Consider the following 17,399-nt stretch of genomic DNA (forward strand, 5'->3'; position numbering starts at 1 on the left):
TTGAAGATTCTTAGATGGACGAAATAATGCTGTGGTGCTGTGGCTAGCGCTGTGAACATCGTGAACAGCATTGATTCACTAATATTTGAACATTGTACACAGTCATTATCACACTCAGGCTCTTCTCTAATACTACCATCTTGAGGTTATCTTGAGATGATTTCGGGGCTTTAGTGTCCCCGCGGCCTGGTCCTCGACCAGGCCTCCACCCCCAGGAAGCAGCCCGTGACAGCTGACTAACACCCAGGTACCTATTTTACTGCTAGGTAACAGGGGCATAGGGTGAAAGAAACTCTGCCCATTGTTTCTCGCCGGCGCCTGGGATTCGAACCCTAGGACCACAGGATCACAAGTCCAGCGTGCTGTCCGCTCAGCCGACCGGCTCCCTAATAATACCATGGCTAAATAATACCAGTTATATATATATATTTTGACATTATTAGGCGATGCTGTGGTCACAAGCTGAACAGCAGTACTATGAGCTCATGCTGCATGTGCCAGCCTTGGTGGCTCACTTAGTACTGAGACTCTCACACCAGGGAATGTTCCCGTGATTTTTTTTTAAATGGCGTCTGTTTACAAGAGCCCTGAGGAAGTTGATGTGAACCCCCATGTAGCCGCAGGAGTTTTGAATCATATGCTAAAAGTATAAGATCCCAGAGGCGCGTTGCGCAGTTCACTGGTTAAGTGTACAGTACTGTATATTTTAGCTTTGTTCCTTTGAAATATTCTGAAGTGACTGTTGTACCCAAAGATTTTTGCCATGGAAAAAGAATAAGTAATGTTTATTCTTATCTACATCATTGGAGAATGTGCAGGTGTACTTTCTATAATACAACACTCATTCTTTTCAACCAGCTTCATACTGTGACGGGTTGTGGTATCGCAGCTATAATGAGCCAAGATGGTATGGCTCTCCCGCACATAAAAAAAAATGCTGCTATTGGCCTTGCAGTGTGTAAGTCGCAGGTGGAAACAAATAAAAATCATCAAATAAATAATTAAACAATTTACTGAAATATTAATGAACATAAATGCCCCTGAAAATACTTGGCTGTCATGTAATGCAAAAGTGAACAAGTTAGTATGATCTTAAATGTAAAAATAAACTACAGTATAAGCAATGAATAAAAGCATAAAGATATACTGGTGTACTGAAGACAGCTACCATACCACCATGGCATCAATCACACGACGTTGGCTGAAGACAGACGACGGGTGAGAGAATCGAAGGTGATCCTAGAGCACTAAGAGAGAGACTGGCTCTCCAGGGAGGCAGCGCCCTTTATATAGTCCGGCGGTGATGACTCATCCGGTGTCAATGCAAGGTGGACGTCTGGTCAACTAGCAAACTGCTCGTTGTGGCTGGCGGTGCCTTTGTGTTGAGCTGCACCACTGTCAGGTGAAGATGGCTAACTGCTTGTTTGTGGAGGCAAACTACTGGTTAGCAGAGGTGCCCGGCTTGCCTCTGAGTCGTGCCAGGCCGTGCCAGGCCCTGGGGGGTATGGAGAGGTGGCAGGACTGACGACTCATCTGGGCTGGTGTAGATGTAGACTTCCAGTGCAGAGGCATTGAAGGTGAAGGGAAAAGGCAGTTCCACTTCTATGCAGGGGATTCATGTGACAATACTGAATGCAGATAAAAAAAGCAAATTATTTTAGATTTTCCGGCATGCCCTCCTACTCCTACATTATTTAACTTTGAAAAAGTATTTCATAATAGAAGCTCACTAAATACAGTATAATATTGTAAAGTCATCATAATGCTATAAAAGTGCACATTTCAAAAATAAATAATATTGTACTGTAAGTTAAATAAAATACAGTGGTACCTCGCATAATGATCGCCCCAAAAGGCGAACATTTTGCGTAACGAACGGCCTGATCGGCATCAAATCAGTCCTGTATGAGGAATGCTCATTTGAGTAATGTCAACACCACACGGTGGGGTCGCGCTGCTTCTTGCACATTTTCAGACGCCTCTGACGATGCACATAAATTATGTTGTTCTTGTTTAAAGATGCTAATGATGCTGGGATATAAAGGGGTGACTGCCGAGATGTTGCAAAGCATTGACATTTTTGTAGAAAAAAAGAAATGAAATTTCTGATATACAACAAATGTCAAAAAGGTTCATTTGGTGTTTGGCAGGTAGGCTGCTCCATTATAACAATCTTTCTTTGTTTCAAATGTGTTCCATTTGTTTTGTATTTGTCATTTATGTCTCAATAATGGAGCAGCCTACCTTACATACACTGAATAAACCATTATGACATTTTCCTGTCTTCAAATGTGTTCAGTATTTGTTTCCATTTGTCTTATAGCAAAAGGTACATTCGGTGGTCGGCAGGTAGGTTGCTCCACGTTTCTTAGATAAAAAAACGTAAATAATAATAAAAAAAAAGAATTTTGAAAACTAGAACAAATGTCAAAAAGGTTCATTTGGTGGTCTACAGGTCAGCTGCTCCATGTTTCTTAAATAAAAAAAAACGAATAATAAAAGAACTGTTGAAACAATTTGAAAAATGAACAAATGCCATAAAGGTTCGTTCAGTGTTTATCGGGTAGGCTGCTCCATTATTGAGACATAAGAGACGAATACAAAACAAATGGAACACATTTGAAACAAAGAAAGATTGTCATAATGGCGATCAAAGCAAAGATTGTTTGCCTACCCGATAAACACTGAACGAACCTTTTGCTATAACAAACATGAAAGACTAGGGCTGCTGGCTGGGTTAGTACTGCATGAGCAACCATGGGGTGGTGCACACGTCTCTGGCTCCCAAACACCTGTCTGACACGGTGTTGAAAGATTGTGTTCAGTCGGTGAAATTCAGACCTTATTGTTTGAAGAACATAAGGGTCATAACGTTGGTGAAGTTAGGCGCAATAAGGACTTAACACAACAGTCGGATGCAAGTGATACAGCACCTATGAGGATGATACAGCGAGCGTATCCAGTTGTAGCTCTGAGCCCCACCCTTGCCATCTCCAATTTATATATATGATACATAGATGAATCGTTTTCTGCGTTCAGTGATGAGGCATCTGATACAAGTAGCATAGATGAACAGTGTTAGCGGCTTCCATGGTGGTGTTTTCCATAGATATTTTCAAGAATACCTGAATCTCTTCCTGACTGACGGACACTCTTTGAGACTAATGAATCTCATCCTGTGTGGGACCTTACAAAGCGATCTTTTCAAGACTACCTTACAAATTGAGCTTTTCCTATAATCGTTTCAATACTACCTTATGCTTTACAAGCTTGGCTACATACCACCTATAAGTACTAAAGCCAAGGGTGCACACGAGTGCGTTATTTGCAAGCACACAGAATGATGAAATGGGAAGCAAAATTCTTATCTGTAGCTGGTGCAACGAGAGCAAAGTCGTGCTGTGTACCATGGACTACTTTGTTGATTATTACACACCTCCAAAGTACTCAAATGTGTAATACAGTGTGTTCCTGTGTAAATAGTATGTGAAACTGTACATATTGTAATTTTAGTGAATGTTTACCACGTAATATTGTGACAATAAACATTTATTGTGGACACATTGCTGACACATGTATTACAGTTCCATGGAAAATTATGAACATTCTACTGTATACATATTGTAAAGGTCACAAATATGCATCATCATATACAATAAAAGAAACAAATAAAACCACATTGGAAATACATACAAAGTATAATTGAAATTACTGTATATTTGTGGCAATTCGCGAGGCTTGAATGGCCCGCGCGACCGTGTCTGGGAGCTTCATGCACGGGCGACCAGCCCCTGATGACGTCACAGCGCACCTTGTCTACGTCCTCACAGCCAAAGTAAGTGGAATTTGGTAATTATTTTTACATAGACATGTTCAGGGGAAGGTAATTTATCATTTTACAAAGAAAAATGATTTTTGGGAACATTTGATGTCATGCACACTGGGGGAATTTCACAATAAACACAGTGCATCAGTGGTTAAATGGGGACATTCGTTTTGTATGACGTCTGTTTCACATGACGAACACGGAATGGATTAAATTCGTTATTCGAGGTACCACTGTTCTGTAATATTGTACAGGTACAATATTATGAATGGGGTACAGAGGTACAGGTCTTCACTTACAATCTTGCAGTGCAGATGAGGAGTCACAATAACGTGGCTGAAAAATGTTGACCAAACCACACACTATAAAGTGAAGAGACGACAACGTCTCTGTCCGTCCTGGACTATTATCAAGTCGATTGTGGGTTGACTTGATTATGGTCCAGGACGGACCGAAACGTTGTACAGTAGTTTCTTCACTTTCTAGTGTGTGGGTTTGGTCAACATCAATCTTACAGTGATATCTAGGTGAGATGGTGGTGGTAACTGAGGAAAAAGGTGAAATGTGAAGCTTGAGGTTGAGACGTTAAGGCTCTCCCAACCCTGTAGCATGACCAAATTGCTTTCTGGTAGCCGTTTTGTAGCAGTTTTTCCCAGACAGTATATTAGTTTGCAGTGCAGTACAGTGGAACCTTGAGTGACGAGCGGCTCCAGTTACGAGCATTTCGAGTAATGAGCAAGCCACTCACAGAAAATGTCTCGACTGACTGAGCTTTCGCTCGATTAACCACCGTGCTGCGCCGAGTTTATTGTGAAATTCCCCCGGTGCACATGAAATAGTGTTCCCAAAAAATTCTTTTTTCTTCGTAAAATAATAAATTCCCTTATCTGAACATGTCTATGTAAAAATAAATACCAAATTCCACTTAGTTTGGCTGTGAGGACGTGGACAAGGTGCTCTGTGACGTCATCAGGGCCTGGTCGCCCGTGCATGAATCGCTCAGACACTGTCGCTGGGCCATTCAAGCACCGGGTGTTGCCACAAATATATTTTCAATTATTTGTTCTATGTATTTCCAATGCGGTTTTATTTGTTTTTTTTTATCGTATATAATGCATATTTGTGTCCTTTACAATATGCATACAGTAGAACGTTCATAATATTCCATGGAACTGTGATACATGTGTCAGTAATGTGTCCACAATAAATGTTTGTCGCAATATTACTTGTTAAAAATTCACTAAAATTACAATATGTACAGTTTCACACACTATATACACAGTAACACACTGTATTACACACACACAGTACTTCGGAAGTGAGTAATAATCAATGAAATAGTCCATGGAGCACAGTGCGACTTCGCTCACGTTGCACTTATGGGGGCATTAGGTTCCAATTTGCCCAAATATGGAATATATGAAAACTCGTTCGATTTCAATCAAACTTTTTGACAAGTTGTATATGAAAAGTGTTTCATCTGGTCCAAGTTTCAGCATCGAGGAATAAAAGGAAGGGATAATAAAAATACTTGATTCAAGTGTCAAATTTATACCAAAGTGGTCAAAAATGTTTATCAAACAAAAGTATCAACTCAAATCATATCTATGACTCTTTGCTATCACAATAGCATATACAGGCATACCTCAGTTTAAGAGTTTAATTGGTTCCTGGAGACGCCTCGTATTCCGAAAACTCGCATTCCGAAGCTAATTTCCCCATAAGAAATAAAGGGAAATGAATTAATCCGTTCCTGACTACCCCAAAAACCCCACATCAAACTAAATTTTTATACCTAATTCATCTAAATAAACCTACAAAACTATGTTCAAGTTATTACTTACCCTTGTTGATGAATGCTGTAGGCGTATGGAAGATGGTGAGGAGGTGGGAGGAAGAGAGGAGTTACTGTTTGGAAGGGGAGTCCCCTTCCATTATAACATCAGGCAGTGAGGACTTCACTGGTGAGCACACACTGGCACATTTTGCCTGCATACCACTAGGACTTGCTTGTTTTACTAAGAATTTGTCTAATGACACTTGTTTTTCCCTACATTTTAACACTTGTCTGTAGTAAGACATCACATTGTCATTTAAAAGGTCAATGCAACGGCCTGCTACAGCTTTATCTGGGTGAGTTTTTTCAACAAAACTTTGTAGTTCTTCCCATACTTCACACATTTTCTTAATCAAGAAGGGACATCCTCTACTGCCTCTACTCACAGCTATTTTCTTAGGTTGAACCTTACCAATGGCTTTCTTGAGACCCATGGCAAGATATATAATGACAACTTTTATGCTCAAATGGCCAAAAAACCAATAAAAAACTGTAAATCCTTGTGAAGAATTCAGGTGGGATAGTCACTGGACACGAGACACTGGTAAACTGAGGCGCGATCGCCATGCCACCACGCGCCAGTCGGCCTGTACACGTATCAACAAACTCGCGTTCCGAGGTAACCCTCGCCTTCCGAGACATATTTTCCGAGGAAATCCTGCTCGTCTTCCGAAAAACTCGCATACAGGGACACTCGCATTCCGAGGTACCACTGTATTAAAAATATATTATAATTAGTTTAATCAGAAAAAATTTAAGTTAAAAAAAAAGTGATTTTTTTTTTCATTTTTCTGGGGGGAGCCCCGTCGGCTCCCCGGAGCTATCCCAGGCTGATATGCTAATGTCAGACTTTGGCATCAGTCATGTGTATGGAGTTCTTAGGCCTACCGGGGACCACGGCCAGAACCGGGCCCCCTCAGAGAGGCAAGGGGAGCAATGGCCTATAGAAGCCCCCGTGTAGTTGGAAGCATTCTATGTCTGCCATCGACCGGAACAGGCACCCAGAAAGGTAAGCGCCCCAAAACAAACCCCTATTCAGGTTAAAATTGCTACCTAAAACCGAACTAGTGGATAGAACTCCCCAACCGAAAACAAGCAAACTAGTGTGACGTCACATACTGCCGCGCCGCTGTCTGCGCAGCTCCCCCCTCCCCGGGAGGGGGAAGGGGGAGCCCCAGACCCCCCGCGCCGGCTACCCACACCTCAGTTCTTGAGGCTGATGCTATAGGCGATGGTCGTGTGCTCTGGCTCTGGTGTCGCTACTGCACTGTGCTTTGTGTGTGGTGTTAGTTTTGTGGGTGCGAGAGCCAGGAGTTATCTTCAGTACTCGGGCTGCATGCGCCTAGGGCTGCCTTCCCTAGGTGCCCTGTAAGTACTGCCCTTGGAGCTTGGGGCCACCTTCCACAGGCTCCTCGGGGTCTGCCTCTGCTGGTCCGTTTTACCTTTCGGTTTTTCGGCCGCCTGTTGGGCTCTTGGGTGTTCTGTTCTCCCTTGTTACCGGCAGGTAAGAGGCAGTTTGCACTGGTAGGGGCGCAGGGTGCTGCTCAGCTTGTATTTCCCGACATCGCGGCCGGCTCTGTTCCTTGGGGTTCGCTGTCCTCTTGCGGGGTTTTGTTTTTCTTTTTGTTTTTGCCTGGTGGGGGGTTCTGTCATTTTATTCAGTTTGTTTTTGCCCTTCCACTGTTCTCCTCGGTGGCGCCCCCTGCTAGGTCCCCGTGAGTGTACACGTCCCTGGGGTTCAGCTTTAGAAGTTTGCTTGGTAGTTTTGGGCGCCGGTTTGCAGCACCCTGCCTGGGACTACCTGAGCGCGAGTCCTCTTAAAGTAAACGCTCAGGACCCTGGGAATCCCCTAGGGGGCGCGTGGGTCCGATGGATGTGACCCCGGAGTCCCCACTCGCTGTGTGCGAGTTTGAGGGTTGCTCGGTCCCCTTGTCTCAGGGTGACCCTCATTGTTTTTGCCTCTGCCACGCTGCCTTTTGGGTCGGTGATACTTTCGACCCTGAGTCCTGTGAGTGTTGCTGCTTGCTTGTGACTCAATTTACCCAATCCTCTGATGATTCTATTCGGGTACAGGCGGCACGTGCGTTGCAGTCTAGGTTTCGTCTGTTGCAACGCGCTCGGTTGGTTGCTTCCCCGGATGCCCCGGGGCTGTCCCGCTTTGCTTTTCGAGACCCGGACTTGGGGGTGGGGGTCGCTTCGATCCTGGTTCAGTCCGCACCTCCTCGTCCTTCCCCTTCTGTTCGTTCTGGTCCCCCGCCCCTGCTTCCGGCCCCGAAGCGTCTGAGGGTTTCGGGGTCGGAGCAGGGGTTACTTGATCTCGAGACTCGGGCAGCTTCGGGGGTTGCCCCTTCCGGGGGGGCGGCAGAGGCATTCGAGTCTTGTCTCCCGGCCGAAGCTTCAGGGTCTGACCAGTGGGCCCCCCTTCCTCCAGCTTTTCCGGCTGCTCCGTCCTTGTCTTGTGGGGTCGGGGCTTGGGGAGAGGACTCGGCCTCGGGTCCTGTGGTGACGGACCTCGAGGCTGGGGAGGGGCTGACTTGGGGGCCTTGGGCCCCGCTGGACCCCGCCTGGGTTTTTCTTCCCACTGAGCGGGGCTTATTGTTACAAGGAGTGGGGTTTTCTTTCCCCCCCTCTGCGTACGAGTTGGATTTGGTGTCGGCCCCTCCCCGGGTTCGGTTCCGTGTTCCCCCGGGTACATCAGTTCCGTCCTTCCGGAGGTTTTCGGCTTATCGCATCCAACCTGGTGTGGTGCGAGCGGCCTTTGCAGCTTACCTCCTGCGTGACCCGGATTATGCCTCGGAAATGGATCCGTCCACGTTCAGGTTTGGGACTTCGTTCCCTTTCTGGCTCCGTTACGAGGTTCCGGAGTCGTCCTGGCTAGCAGACTGCTCCTTGTTTGGTCTGGATTCCTGGCATTCCTTCTGTCGTTCCCGCACGCTGGAGTGGCGGGAAGCTTCCACGGTGCTTCAGGTTTTCCTGGGGGGTGAACTTGAGTACCTGAATGAGTGCTTGTTTGCCCCTGCTCTTCCCCGCGATGTGGGCGTTATTCAGCTCCATGTGCAGGTTCCCTCCCTTTCGGCGGCGCTCGTGGCGGAGGACTTGCGCGCTCGGGGCCTTTTGTGTTCGGCCTTGCGGTTCTTTTCCCTCCTGGAGCTGTCTTCGGATTGGCTCGTGGAGGATGTGGGGACGCTTGGGTCCGTCCCGGGGTCCGGCACCTTGTCCTCGGCTGCGCGTTTGTCGGCTGCCTTGTTGAAGCTGTTCACGCCGATTTTGCGGGATGCGGTTTCCCTGTTCTATGCTTCCCGTCTCGCGTGTCGGCAGGCGGTGCTGTGTTCCTCCATGGAATCTGCTTGGGCTCTGGCTCTTAGGCGTTCTTCACCTTTTTGTCCTCTCCTGTTTGGGGAGTCGGCCGTGGCGCAGTTTATTCAGGCTACGTCGGCGGCTTGTCGTCCGATGTCGGACTTGTTGGTTTTCCGGGGGTCCCGAGATGGGTCTTCCCGGAAAGGTCGTGCCAGGGCTCAGGGTTCCTCTCGTCGTGGTAGGCCTCTGGTGTCAGGTTTGGGGTTGGCTCCTCCTGCGGACCCTCCCTCGTCTGGTCGGCGCGGTGTTCGCGCTGTGCGGGGTTCTGGGTCTCGTAAGGGTCGCCGGCCCTTTCGCGGTTTGCCCCCTTGACGGGGCGATGGGGGGGCGGCTTGCGCTGTTCGCCCGCGCCTGGTCCCACGATTCGTGGGCCTTTCGGGTCGTGTCTCGCGGCCTGCGGTGGCGTTGGGTGGCCCCTCCCCCCTTTGGGGGGTCGGGGCTGGCAGGGCAGGCTTCTTCCCCTGCGCTCTGTCGAGTCGTCTTGGAGTGGGTACGCTTGGGCGTCGTCGAAACGACGTCGTCCCTCAGATGGGTTTCCCGTCTGTTTCCAGTTCCGAAACGGGACTGCGCGGACCTGCGGTTCATTCTGGACTTGTCCCGTCTGAACCCCTGGGTTCATTGCCCCTCCTTTCGGATGACTACGCTGTCTCAGGTTCGGCTCCTCTTGGAGCCGGGAGCTTGGATGGTGTCCCTGTACCTCCGGGACGCTTATTGGCATGTCCCGATTCATCCGCGGTTCAGGGACTGGCTCGGTTTTGTAGTGGGGTGTCTGAGTTACCGCTTTCGTTGTTCTCCCGTTCGGGTTGAACCTGGCACCTCGCGTGTTCACACGCCTTACACGGGTTGTGGTGGCTCGTTTGCGTCTCCTAGGTGTTCGAGTGTTGGCCTACCTCGACGACTGGCTGGTTTGGGCTCCCAGCCAGTCAGCTTGCTTGCTAGCCAGGGATTTGGTTCTTTCCCAGCTCGCCGGGTTCGGGTTCTTGGTGAACTGGAGGAAGTCCCATCTGGTTCCCTCTCAGGTTCGGACTTGGCTGGGTCTCGTTTGGGACTCTCGAACCGCCTCCTTGTCTCTCCCTCCGGAGTCTCTCCTGTGGCTGCGGTCCCGCCTTCGTCTGTTTCTGGAGGGCCCTCGGGTCACCCGGCGGTTGCTCGAGGGGCTGTGCGGGAGCCTGAACTTCGCGATGGTGGTCTACCCGCCGGGTCGGGTTTGGCTTCGACGGCTGTTCTGGTTCCTTCGGGGTTCCCCCTTCCGCCTCTCTCGCGATCGCAGAGTTCGAACCCCGGGGGACTTGTGTCGGTTGCTGCGTCACCGGCTTCCTCTTCGGGTTTTTCGGGGTTCAGTGCCTTGGCGCCTACCCGAGCCCTCGCTCGATGTGTACACGGATGCGTCGTCTCTCGGCTGGGGTTTTGTGACCAGTGCTCACCAGGCCGGCCAGGGGCGTTGGGGTCCGTCCTTCCGTCGAGCTCACAGTACGGTGCGGGAGTTCGCGGCAGTGTGGTTTGCTCTGGGGAGGATTCGGGTGGCCCGCGGATCGACGATTCGGCTCCATTCGGACTGCTCTCCGGTTGTTCATTGCCTGAACCGCGGGGGTTCGATGCCGTTCTTTGTCTCTTTGGGGTTGGTCGCTTCGGGTGACTCATCTGCTGAGTTCTCGGGGTTTGGCTCTCCTGGCGGTTCACGTACGGGGCGTGTCCAAAGTCTTGGCCGACGCCCTGTCTCGCTTCGTTCCCCTCTCCACGGAGTGGACGGTCGACGACGAGTCCTTCCGTTGGCTTTGCCAGACGTTCGGGCGCCCCGAAGTGGACCTCTTCGCGTCGGCATGGTCGCAGCGTCTTCCCGTTTATGCGGCGCCCTTCCCCGATTGCGAGGCCGTCGGGGTCGATGCCTTTCGGCTCGACTGGTCGAGGTGGGGGTTCCTGTACCTTTTTCCCCCGGTTCGGCTGTTGCTCCAGGTCCTGACTCGCTTAGAGACTTACCGAGGGAGAGTTGTCCTTCTGGCCCCTTGGTGGCCGGCCCAGCCTTGGTTTCAGGCGCTGGTTGCTCGGTGTCCGAACCCGAGGGTTTTCCCGCGGCTCCGCCTCTTTCAGCAGATCGGGCCGGTACGTCACGTAGCTGGTTCGATCTTCTCCTCGAGTCTTCGCGTATGGTTTTTTTGACTCGGGTCTATCATCATCTCTATGGTGATCAGGTGGCCTCCTTGTTGGTGTCCCACCTGAGGGCTTCTTCTCGGCGGCAGTATGAAGTTTCCTGGCGGTCCTTCCGTTTCTTTTTGCGTCTTCGTCGTGTTAGCTCTTTGTCTGTTCGGGTGGTCTTGTCCTTCCTCTCGTGGTTGTTTCAGGACCGTCATCTTATGCCTAACACTGTCGCTTCGTATCGTGCGGCGCTGGCGGAGCCGCTTCAGCTTGCTTTCGGTATCGATGTTACGTCTGCGCCGTTTCGCAAGCTGTCTCGTGCATTGTTTCACCTCCGGCCTGCTCATGCGTCGCCTGAGCCGTTCTGGTCTTTGGACAGAGTACTCGCTTTCCTTTCATCTCCTCATTTCGTTGTGGCCCCTTCGGTCCAGGATTGTTTTTCCAAGGCACTTTTCTTGTTGGCTTTGGCCTCTGGGGGTCGAGTAGGGGAGCTTCATGCTCTCCTCCGGCGCAGGGGTTTCTGCTCTTTTGGTCGTGGTGATAGTTTTGTTCGTTTGCAGCCGTCTCCTTCTTTTCTGGCAAAGAATGAGACTGCTGCGTTCCGGAGGGGTCCATGGGTGGTTGATGCTTGGTTGGTCAGGCCGGGGGTGCATCATGTTTTGTGTCCGGTTGCGGCGCTTCGCCGTTATTTGCGCGCCACAGCTTCTGTGTCCGGGGACGCGCTGTGGGTTGATCCGGTTTCCCTTCTTCCCTGTTCGCGGGTTCGGGTCTCTCAGGTCGTCCGCAGGGTTATTAGGTCCAGCCAGCCTGCGGTCTATCCCCGTGCCCATGACGTTCGCAAGTTCGCGGCTCTTGCTTCTGTCTTTGGGAATATGTCTTGGTCTGATATTCGGGCGCGGGGATTTTGGCGGTCGAACAGGGTCCTGGCTGCTCGTTACCTTGTGAATGTCCCTGGGCCTCGTCGGGCCTGTGTTGCTTTGGGTCGGCGGTTGCAGCCAGTTGTCTCGGCTTCGAGTTGAGGGGTGAGCGACGATCGCCTCCCGGGTAAGTCCCTCTTTTTCTGTCTGTGGGTAGTTAGCTCCGGGGAGCCGACGGGGCTCCCCCCAGAAAACCAGCGTTGAATGTAATGAAACGCCATTTTCTGGGTGAGTCCCGGAGGCTCCCCGGCATCCCTCCCTCCCTCCGGTCGGCGGTTTTTCGCGTTTTTGACATCCAGCCTCAAGAACTGAGGTGTGGGTAGCCGGCGCGGGGGGTCTGGGGCTCCCCCTTCCCCCTCCCGGGGAGGGGGGAGCTGCGCAGACAGCGGCGCGGCAGTATGTGACGTCACACTAGTTTGCTTGTTTTCGGTTGGGGAGTTCTATCCACTAGTTCGGTTTTAGGTAGCAATTTTAACCTGAATAGGGGTTTGTTTTGGGGCGCTTACCTTTCTGGGTGCCTGTTCCGGTCGATGGCAGACATAGAATGCTTCCAACTACACGGGGGCTTCTATAGGCCATTGCTCCCCTTGCCTCTCTGAGGGGGCCCGGTTCTGGCCGTGGTCCCCGGTAGGCCTAAGAACTCCATACACATGACTGATGCCAAAGTCTGACATTAGCATATCAGCCTGGGATAGCTCCGGGGAGCCTCCGGGACTCACCCAGAAAATGGCGTTTCATTTCATTCAACGCTGGGTTTTTTTTTTTTTTGTCGGACGATTTGCATGGAACTTATACACCTGACTGCACGTAAGCCTATCTGTAAGGGTGCCAATTTTGGAGAAAAGTGGTTGATGTCAACCTCAGCCACAGATTTTAGAACCTTAGACTTTATTATTTGCTTGTTTTTTTTTCAATTAACATAAACGTTCAAATAACTTTTTCATTTTTTATTCAATTTACATGAAACTTACACAGTATATGTAGAGTGCATGTCTCTAAATGTTGTTGATAGCTTTTTTCTCTAAGTTCATTTATTGATTTTATAATAGCAATAAACATGACATATTTGCATAATTTTTGGGGGAACTTTGAAAATTTGTATTAGGAAAACTAAAGATGTTTTGGAAATTATCTATCAACATATCCTTTATTATATGCTAATGTGTCAGAAAAGTGTCATAGAATAATTATATTTGAAACGTGTATTTATTTATTCAGACTTGAAAATGTGTAAAAGTCGTTGAAAAAAAACAAAAATCTCCCTTTCTATTTACGCTACAATACTGAAACTTGGGACAATTGCAGCCCTTTTCATATACAACTAGTCAAAAAATGTTGGTTGACATTGAACAACTTTTCCAAAACCAACCTAATGCCCCCAAGTACAGATAAATTTTCACTTCCTGTTGCTTTTTTTCTGTCCTCCAGTGAGGTTTGGCACATGTCAGGATGGAAAAACCTACATATTGATCCAAATCGACACTCGCCTTTCCTAAGCATATTTAAAAAAATTTTGGGATGTTGGTAACTGCACTCTAATCCTTTCTTATTACCAGCATATCTATGTCTGCATATGCCCTTTGCATAAAATTTGCATTAGTCTGTCCTTCTGTTCTGAATTGCTCTATCGGGAACCGTCGTAGTGTCTGTACCTATCGAGCTGTCAGTGCTGTCTGTTACACTTTCTAGCTTACTGTCATCTACATCCGGGCCTACTGAGTCAGAGTTTACAACTTCCCGAGTTTCAGCCTCAGTTTCATCCCTGACTATAGCCTCCGCCCCTGGTATATTAGAATTATTGTTGTTCCTTTCCCACTCCTTCTGGATGGCTGGTAGGCTTCCAATGAACGATGTTTTCCATTCATGCGTCATGTTATCTAGAAGGTTTTTTAGGATATTCCAAGCTGGCAGGTCATTTTTACATACCCAGAGCAAGTGGCCAGCTCTCAGTGCCGTGGTGTTACTCACTCCTGTACAAGCCGAATGAAATCTATTCTTACAGATATAACATTCAATTCCCGTTGCCTTCGACTTTGAGTTGTTACAGTGGCCACAAATTTGTTTATTTACTCCCATTTTGCCTTGTTTTGTTGTATATATCTATATATTTATAATATTATATGTATAACGTATATTTGTAACAATATATATGTTTATTTGTTCTACTGTATGGTCAGTACTTATCGCACGGTCGAGGGTGATGGTCCCAGAGGCTGTACAGTTGACACGTTGTTGTCCCAGGCCACGGCTGGAGGCCCTCAGTTGCCAGTTACTTGGGTTATAACACTGATATATTAATTTGCCTGTAGTACAATAAGGGATTTTCTGCTTTATTTCCGACTTGCAATAGTATTCACTTCTCTGTTACTAATTTCTTGATCCACATTCCCCTATTACACTTGTTGGAAACCAATTTGCTAGTAAGCACACACACACACACACACACACACGGTGGGTACACGGGACGTGGGTCTATGGGGTGGGTTCTGGCACCACGAGGTGGACTCCACACAAAATTCGCTTATTTCCTTAAAGCACAAAAGCCGGATGTCAATCATTATGGTATATTGTTTAATAAGTTGAGACGTGCTTTATGAGATATCTGACTGTGTTTAGTTCCTGTATCACTGAAATATCCCGAGATATATATTCTTTTTCACAGAGCTCGTGCTCACGTGTGCTTCCCCTCCCCACACTCTATGCAAAAAAAATTGCTTTATTATGTGCTTTCAAATAACGCACTCATGTACACCCTTGGCTTTAGTACTTGTAGGTTGTATGTAGTCAAGCTTGTAAAGCATAAGGTAGTATTGAAAAGATTATAGGAAAAGATCAAATTGTAAGGTTGCCTTGAAAAGATCACTTTGTATGGTCCCACACAGGAAGAGATTCAGCTTGCCTCAAAGAGTGTCTGTCAGTCAGGAAGAGATTCAGGTATTCTTGAAAATATCTATGGAAAACATCACATGGAAGCTGCTAACACTGTTCATCTATGCTACTTATATCAGATGCATCATCACTGAACGCAGAAAACTAATTCATCTATTTATCATCTAAAGAAATTGGAGATGGCATAGGATTGCAAGGGTGACGCTCAGAGCTACAACTCGATACGCTCGCTGTATCGTCCTCATAGGTGCTGTATCATTTGCATCCGACAATTGGGTTAGGTCCTTATTGCGCCTAGCTTCACCAATATTATGACCCTTGTGTTCTTCAAACAATAAGGTTTGAATTTCACTGACAGAGTGTTATCTTTCAATACCGCGTCAGACAGGTGTTTGGGAGCCAGAGGTGCGTGCGCCACCCATGGTTGCTCATTCAGTACTAGCTCAGCCAGCAACCCTAGGGCATTCTGGGGATTTTTTCCAAGATGGCTGCCTCTCACTGGAGGTCCTAAGAGTCTATTTCGTACACAACCAACCTCGCACACATTTAGAATGGGTACGGAAAAATCAGAGTTTTCTCAGTTGGCGCAGTTTCCCGCCGACCAAGAATACTCTGCTGGCGCAGTTAAGTGGTTAACGAGTGTTAACGCTGGTTCTCGGAAGCCTTTGACGACAGTTTTGTTGTTGTTTCACAAGACGAGTTCTCCACTTGACGAGCTCGGTGCTGGAACAGATTAAACTTGTTAATCAAGGAGCCACTGTAATTGACTATCCTTGTGTTGTCAGATATTTCTTGTAGGAGACGCAGAAAGTTTTTGTTTTCTCTGGTGTCATAACGAGCAATATCTCTTGATGGAGTAATCAAGTTCTGCTCACCACTGGCTTCCCTACCCCTAAACTGCTTGGCAAGATCATTTAATAAGTTACACATCTCAGGTGAGGCTTAAAGTCGACTTAGGCGTGGTGAATGAGCAGTGTCCTGAGTTATACTCTTGCCCTGACTTAGGAGGGGGGCCCCAAGGGCTGCTCATGAAGGGAAATTTCACTTTTCTTATCACATGAGTTCTTCCAATGATGGCTGTGATGGCTTCTTTTTTCCACCATGGGTCTAAATTAGGGCCAACTGTAGTTTTCCAAGAATGTTCACTGGTATGGGTAATGTTTATATAAAGTGCTGCTGGTGCAGAGCAATACAGTATCCACTCAATTTAACAGCCTATATGGGGCTGAGCCCTAGTCGATATTTACGGAGCTCCGTTATTTCCGAAGTTAAGTCGGGTCGGGTAATTTTTCAAGTAACATTCAGGTAGGATATATTTTATACTGTATAACTAAAATTAAATAAAGTTCATTGTGTAATTGCATTCCAATTTAGTGCCACACCGACGATTAAGCCAGTTGTTGGCTGCTGCATGGATGATGTGTGAACACGGTCTGATCAAGCCCAGATGGGTGGGAAAAAATTGATTCATTCCTTTGTATTGCAAAATATTTCATGTATCAATCAGCAAGTTAATATTTTCTCAATAATATTTTAGAGATGTGTTTTGATTTACCCTGAACAGTGCAGGTAATGTATTTTTAATGTTACAACACAGGCTGTGGCGGCCATGCCATAACAATGGCGATCGAGCCTTGTCACCGAGAGCTAGCCAAGACGAAATATTTTGAGCTCACCTATTCTCTGCTGACGATAGAATATACATTTGCAGAGACTAATATGTAGCTTTTGTTGAAAAAAAACAATTAATATCTTGTAATACTATAATAAAATTGGTAAATTGACTTACTTTTAATGTTACAACACAGGCTGTGGCGGCCATGCCATAACAATGGCGGTCGAGCCTTGTCACTGAGAGCTAGCCAAGACGAAATATTTTGAGCTCGCCTATTCTCTGCTGACGATAGAATATACATTTGCAGAGACTAATATGTAGCTTTTGTTGAAAAAAAACAATTAATATCTTGTAATACTATAATAAAATTGGTAAATTGACTTACTTTTAATGAAGCTGAAGATTACGAAGCTGTGAAGATTACGTCATCCTCTGCAGCGCTTGTTTTATATTGTTTATATTGTATACAGGGTACATACTGTATGTACACTTATTTTCAGGCATATTTTAATAGAGTATCCTTCTGTTTCTTGATGTCACTTACTGTACTTTTCCCGATGTTAAACTCTGCTGCTGGTCGTGCATGAGAATATCCTTTATCAAGTTTCTTAATTAACTCCAGCTTCTGTGCAACCGTCAGGCGCTTCCTTTGGGTAACTTTTGGCATTTTTGTAAATTAAAAAGAAGATCACAATTACAGTGCAGTATATCCTAGTGCCTATACTATAAAAGGTATTTAATAAGAAAACAAAGACTTTTGCTTAATAAAAACTGTTTCAAAATATTTTATTAATAATAATTAAAAATTTTCTTCATTAAAGTGAA

The 17,399-nt window shown here is 47.1% G+C and overlaps 1 protein-coding gene across 2 annotated transcripts in view; it reads left to right on the forward strand.

Moving 5' to 3' along the window:
- The window catches only part of LOC123758009 (putative sodium-coupled neutral amino acid transporter 10), a 102,930-nt gene that overhangs the window by 83,089 nt on the left and 2,442 nt on the right, over nucleotides 1-17,399 (forward strand). The window lies entirely within an intron of this gene.

Source organism: Procambarus clarkii, chromosome 40 (assembly GCF_040958095.1).
Source record: "Procambarus clarkii isolate CNS0578487 chromosome 40, FALCON_Pclarkii_2.0, whole genome shotgun sequence".
Lineage (NCBI taxonomy): Eukaryota > Metazoa > Arthropoda > Malacostraca > Decapoda > Cambaridae > Procambarus > Procambarus clarkii.